This window comes from Coptis chinensis, chromosome 9 (assembly GCF_015680905.1).
Source record: "Coptis chinensis isolate HL-2020 chromosome 9, ASM1568090v1, whole genome shotgun sequence".
Lineage (NCBI taxonomy): Eukaryota > Viridiplantae > Streptophyta > Magnoliopsida > Ranunculales > Ranunculaceae > Coptis > Coptis chinensis.
In genome coordinates this window covers 28,880,210-28,887,664 of record NC_141464.1, presented here as the reverse complement: position 1 = coordinate 28,887,664, position 7,455 = coordinate 28,880,210, and positions in this window count along the sequence as shown.

Below are 7,455 nucleotides of genomic sequence, written 5' to 3'. Positions count from 1 at the left end.
CCTAAACCGCCCAAAAGCAGTAGATCAACATCGCCATCAAACTCTCATAATGCTAAAAAACCAAGAAAAACCACTAGAGAGGGTATGGTAGAAGCAATTCATGGCATGACAACTGCAATTACTGAAATGGCTCGTAATAAGAAGAAAGAAGTTCTTGATTTCGTTGAACTTACACAAGAAGCAAAGTTGATTGCTGAATTAGAAAATGTGCCAGACCTTGATAGCTTTGCTTTCATGCAAGCTTTAGAGCTCCTTGAGGATGAGAAAAAAGTAAGGGTGTTCATGGGATTAAGAGTGGAGAGGCAAAGGGAATGGTTGCTATTACATCTTCAGAAAAGCTGATTTAGGATATGGGAACTAAAGTGGTTATCCATTTTTGTGTTTGTTGCTGAAAATGTATATCTTATTGGGGATCATTAGGTGCTTTAGTTTTTTATGAGTATGATTTAGAATGTGGGGACGAAAGTGATGATCCATTTTTTGTATGTTGCTAAAAATGTAAATTTTGTTCAGGATCATTACTCATTAGGTGCTTGTGGGTACTTGATACTCATGACTTAATGAAGTTATAATTTATTTTGGATGTGATGACTGTTGTTTTATGTAACTAAATGCAATTTTTTATTTATTTCCAATGTATTCCATTTGAGATTTCTCAAGTGTCAGAGTGTCATAACTTACAAATGTGTTGATATAGGGAAAGTCATGTCGGATTCAGACGAAGAGGATATTATAATAGCAACTGCAGGTGTTATTGCCACATTCGCGTCTCAGTATTATCTATACCATATAAGTAAAAATTCTTGCCATGATTCAGCACTTAGTGGTGCAACATATGTGGAGGAAGTGCTTAATGGTCACGATAAGCGTTTCTAAGAGAACTTTCGCATGGAAAAACATGTTTTCTTGCATTTATGTGATATTCTACATACGAAAGGTATACTTACTGACATTGATGGGGTAAGGCTTGAGGATCAACTAGCAATGTTTATGCTTACAGTTGGTCATAACGAAAGGAATCGAATCATTCAATAACGTTTTCAACATTCTAGGGAAACAGTTAGTCGTCACTTCAACAATGTTTTAAATGCAATTGTGGCATTATTTGGAGATTTTTTCCAACCTGCTGGGTCCAATACACCTCTTGAAATTCTTGAAGATGACAGGTCTTATCCATATATATTTTAAGGTATTATTTATGTATGATTGTTTTATTATTTAAATTAGTCTGAATAAGGTCTAACAATAGCTCGAAATTTTTTCAATAGGATTGTGTTGGAGCCATTGATGGAACACATATCCCCGCATTGGTTGGTTCAAAGGAGAGATGAGGTCCTTTTATAAATAGGAAAAACATTGTTACTCAAAATGTTTTGGTGGCATGCTCATTTGACTTGCAATTTCAGTATGTACTTGCTGGTTGGGAAGGTTCAACCACAGATTCATGTATTTTGACTTCGGCATTAACAAGAGCAGACAAATTACATGTTCTAGAAGGTATATTACACTTATATTTGTTTATCATTGAATCTAGATTTTCTTTCAAAGCTAACAAATAGTTTATTTGCTTTCCTAATGTAGGTAAATATTATATTGTGGATACCGGGTATGCCAATACACCAAGTTTTATTGCTCCATTTCGTGGCACTCGCTATCACTTGAAAGAATATGGTGTCTTGGAACCTACAAATAGCAAAGAATTGTTCAATCTGCGACATTCATCGTTGAGGAATGCTGTCGAGCGTATCATTGGTATCTTAAAGAAGCGTTTTCCTATTTTGACCTTTGCTCCTCCATATCCATTTGAAACACAAGTCAAGATAGTGATAACATGTTACGTTCTAGACAATCACATACGAAGAGAAAAAACACATGATTTAATTTTTTAACTTGGAAGATTTTGAAGGCCAACAAGAATCTGAAGCAATACATAACGATGGGGGTGTGGAAAATATTAGTAGACAAAGACAACAAGAAATGGCAACAAAGTTTAGAAAATCAATTGCTGATGCAATGTGGAGTGACTATGAAAGTTCAAAATGATGTGTACTACTTATTGAGTTTTCTTTTAATTTATTTGCTTCATATATATGAAAAATGTAATAGTGATACTTATTTTAAATGACTTATATCGTGAAGTGTTTTTGTTTGTTTAGATTTATATTTATTGGACTTTTTCTTATATATCCTGTGCATTTCATTTCATATTTATTTGAGGTATACATGTAAAATCAAGAAAGAATAATTCACTGCTAATATTTTGTTCATGATAAGCAAATTACAGTGTCAACCAAACACAGGACATGCTAAAACCGTGACAGAACAACTAAGGACCAAACAACTTCCAGATTAATCATCTTTATGTAATACATCTGCAGAATTGGAACACCTAATTAATGTTAAGTAATACAAAATCTTCCGCGGCCAAACAGAGCCTAATGATTTATTTTATGAGAGGGAATTCAAGAGATTTGAATCCATCGATACCTTTGATCCGCGACCTTTTGTTTCATAGTTGTTCTCACAAGTAGACTACAATTAGGCTATCAAGCGAGTGTTGATGCCTTTTTTGATGAAACCTCATTAACACTTATTTCTACTTAAGGCTGTTCCTATGTTTATAATATTAATATCTTCTTTCCTTTTATGTATGCTCGGACAACCATTCAATATGTATTACCGAAAGAAACATCAAGGAGTATTTCCTAATTAGGCAGCCATTCAATGAATCACCACGTACTTAAGACAAACACAAAGAATACTTCCCTTAGGCAGCCACTCCCTAAGCTACCCCTTCTAGGGCAACACAGAGAATAATTTTCTAACTCTAAAGAACTACATTACTAGAAGAAAAATAAAGAACATTAGCATGATATTAATATTGCAAAATATAAACCCTATTCTATACTTTCATCCCCTGGTATGGGCAATTGAACTAATAAATTAAAACATAAAGAACTAACCTGATTGGAGAACACCATGAACCAAAAGAATCACTGAATCCTAAGCACCGGTTTCATTTCCTCTCTTGAAGGAGAAGATTAACATTCCCTCAAGAAGGAAGAACACGAAGAAGAAAAGAAGATTAACATAAGACTAGGGAGATTAATTTATTGAGACTTAGCTAGTGAAAATCGAATATCTTATTGTTAAACTCTCTCTTTCGGAAACAATAATTAATGAATGTGAATTGACAATTACAACTTCCACTGAAATGCTCTATTTATAGGGGTTACAATGAATTCTAGAAACATCTCAAAGCATGGGCTTTTGGACCTAGTTTCCTATTACATCTCTACCTCCTTGCGCTTCCATCTTCATTTCTATATGCGTAAAGAGGTGGAATTGCTGAGTCGGTTCCATGCGTCTGGACACATGGGATAGAACAAATCCATGCGTCCCAGATGCATGAGTCTATTCTCATAACTCTGCTATATCGGGTCCATGCGTTTAGATGCACGGGACAGTACAAATCCATGCGTCCCAGACGCATGAGTTTGTTTTCCTCTTTTGTTCCATCCTTCGTTTCTCTTTTGCGAGCTTTGGTTCAAGTAACGAGTCCTCTTGCCTTGGGCTTCCAAGTGAGCTCTAAAATAGGTCCAAGTTCTATTTTCTCATAGCTTCAAAACCTTGGGCCTTCTTCATAATTATCCATGAGCTCCCATGTGATCCTTAATGCTTCAAATTGCTCCGTTTTACCCCTTTAACTTTAATATTTGTCAAAACTCTCATTTTCACCTGTAAAGTCATAAAACACAACTTACAAGTACTATTAGTCCAATAAGATGGCTAAACAAGAGGTATAACTGAGGGTTAAAATATACATTTTGAGCACTTATCACTTGGGCCCCCAAAGTCTCAAGACCGCCCATGACTATGGCTATGGCGTCTTTGGAAAATTCAAGGAGACTGGTTAGACAAGTGGATGAAGTATTTAATTTCTTTGTTGTGCCTCCAGCACTAATGAATTTCATAGGGGTGGCAATGGGTCAGGTTCGTGTCATGTCATATTCGGGTCATGTGTTAGGAGTGCAAACTAATATTATATTGAGTGTTAGTGGGTTGTGAGGTTCACCATAGAGAGTTGAAGATGGATGCATGGGAGTTTAATGTAGGGGGAAAGGCAGTGATACTTTAAAGTTCATCATAACTTGGTTTGTTTGTAAAAAGGAAATGACTTGTATTGAATTGATGATTGAAGGAAACTAATGAAATGAAACTTGGTTTTGAATGAAAATCATTGAGTAGAGATTGCAAAAACACAAGAACTTGAATGAAAACTTGTATTGAAGAACAAAAGGAAATAAAGCAATAAAAACTTGAAAGTAAAGGACTTGAAATGAAAATCTACACTACTCTTATATGACCATAGATTAAGTCTAGGTTATCTCTCTCCTCTCAGTTTTTGGTTTATATATTACACCTTTTCCAAGTTACAGATTTGCCCTTCACCCTTGGATTTAAACCACCTCATGAGTTTGTTTTATGCTTTCTCTAGATGCAAGACACCTCATGAGTTGTTTTTTTCCTTTATGTTTTATGTTTTTTACTTTTGGGTTTGGTTTTCTTCTTGAGCAAGCTTGGTTATACAAGGCTACTTTTGAGTTGAGGCCATAAGCAAAGTCTTCTGGGTTTGGGTCTTTGGCCGCTAGCCGTTGACTTTGACTTTGACGTTTCAACATTTTCTCCTGTAAGCTAGAGTCCTCGTAACAAGCATTAATAGAGCTCTTTTTGGCGCTAAAATACATCTTTTACAATAAGTGGTATGAAAAGGCCTATAACCTGCAAATGACAGTAAAAGCTATGAGTTGTCTGTTTATAAAACATAAGAAGGACATATTTGAAGCATTGTAAGGGTAATAAAATGCACATTTGGGGTTTGATTAACAACCACTGAACAATATTTTGCTTGTCCTCAAGTAAAGATGAGAGAGATAAAAACTAAGACCACAAATGTGTGATTTATTATACTAATCTCATTTCGTGGAGTGTGATTGCATTGACCATATGCAACAAAACCTTAAACCACTAGGAATTCCCTAGTGGATGAGCTTAAGCCTCGTGAGAGTTTTCCAGATGAGGTACTCACAAACTTCTTCTATCCAGTCCAAAAGGTTTTGTTTCCTTATTTATTATCAGAAGTCTATACATCTCATTAGTCAGGAATAAGGACAAGCTCCTTTGAACTTAGGATAACATATGTATAATAATTAAATCATCAAAGATAAATGTGCAAACATGAGCAATGAAATGTAAAAGCAGAGTCGTTTCCAAAACTTTTGGAGAGCATCCTTAAGGTGGGATCTCACAGGGATGTGTTAAAACACAAACTCTTTGATAGATTCAATCAAGTTTTGTTTTCTAAAATGCAGCGGGCATTTATATTCCTCACATACACAAATGACGTCCAAAGAAAACCGAGGTCGATTGATCACAATTTCCACTTACTATCACACCGACCTATTCCAAATCGAGCTAGAGGTTTTTTATTAGGAATTACAGGGCAAGGGTGATGATTTAGAAAGAAAAATGGAAGGGGAAAACAAAATTTGATAAGTTGAGAAATTAGGTCTTCGTGATACTTGTACTAGAGAAGAACCTCGTTTTGTTCTTTATTTCCGAATTGTGATTCATTCTTTAGCCCTTGGCTTTGTGACTCTATATGATTGTGATTTTTAGGAGTTCTAACTTTGCTTTTGTTTCTTTTTGCTTTTGTTTTTGATATCGACTCCTTTTGATTTTGAACTTTTGGGAGATTCGATTTTTGACTCTTTTGATTTTTTTGTAGTTTTGGTTTTTGATGGCTCTTTATTTTCTTTTCTTTCTTTTCGAAGCAACTAACTGTTATGTGTTTGTACAAGGTCATCTTTTCTCTTTTTCTAATACTCATCCAATTCTCAACTCGTCAGCTGGGTAAATTTTTTTATTGTGTGTTGTAACGGGTGAGGGATTGATGGCGAAAAATAAAAAGGCTTTTAGAAAATTTTGAAGGCTAAAAAAGGGGTAAATTAGAGGAAAAACTATCTTTTTGGGGTTTTTAACGTTTATTTAACTATATCGATCCAAAAAGGGCCTAAATTATCTCCTAGGATATGGCATGGTGATCAAGCAAGTGGAGGTGTGGTCTTTCTATCTGGACATCCTTTGTGTCATCACTCAATAATCATTTAGATGAGGCTTTTGGCTAGATTTTCACAGGATATGAAACTTAATTGTTTTAACCTTGGTCTCAGAAACTCACTGCTATATACAATCAAATGCTTATGCATGCCATTCATGAAAAGATGCAGAAACTATTGTACGTATATTAGTCTAAGTTCGAAGAACGAATTCTTACTCTATTGCTATAATATGACTTGTAGACTATTTATTCATTATAGGAAAAGGAAACAAGACTTTTAGTACTAAACATACAAATATTTTAAGAAAGAAAGAAATATACTAATATATTTAATATAAGAAATGCCTAGTGATAAACACCTAAAAGTGTAATTTAAACCCCTTAATAGTACTCTACTTAGGCTAATTATGTTTATAATAAATAAGAGTTAGTACTATTTACGTGATTTTGTGTATTTCAGGTCTTGAAGCTGTTTATGTGCTTAAAGACGCTAGTTTGCATGGAAAACGAGTTAAGATGATTGCTAGAAGAGTTCTATGTTTAAAGCCCCAAAATCAAGAAGAAAAAACATTTTCAAGCCCAGTCAAAGCTGGGAAGTCAAAGTCAATTCGGAAAGAAAAATGATAAAAAACCATTAGAACTTCAAAAGGACATATCTTTGGACTCGGGCATCGGAATTGGGTCTACTTTATGTCAAAACGACCAGCTCGGAAGACTCTTTCCAATGGACCCAGCCTTGCTCCAATCAGAGTTGTAAAAACAAAATAAAATAACACTAAAGTAATTTCTAGCAACATTAGCTCCTTTAGACCTAACCTAATGAACCTTGGGCTCACCTTAGAGGCCTAAAGTCCCCTTTCTAGGCCTGTACACGAAAATGCAACCTAATATTCTCTTATATAAAGAAGATTAGGGTTAGCCTCCATATACCCTACTTTAGAATAAGATAGTTTAGGTCTAGTTAATTAGTTTGTAGTGTAGCCTCCATTAAACCCTTTTCAATAAAAGCTTTATTATCATATTCAATTCATCTTCTTTACTTTATGTTTTTCTTATATTGTTTTAGTATAGAAAATCTGATGAAACAAGGCTAAACCCTCAAATAGAGGCGGTTTATGAAGCCTATGTGAGGAGTATGGCTAGTTAATCTTTATTGTTGTTGTAACAAGTGTTTCAAGTTCATTGTTATGAGTTTTAGAGATAAAATTCCTAATAATAAACTAGAGACTAGAATTCCCATCAAAGAGATTTATGGGAGTGCTAATCTCTTATGCTAGTGAAGCCATGATTAGAGATAACTTGGTGTTCACTAGGGATCAAGAAAACTAAATCAA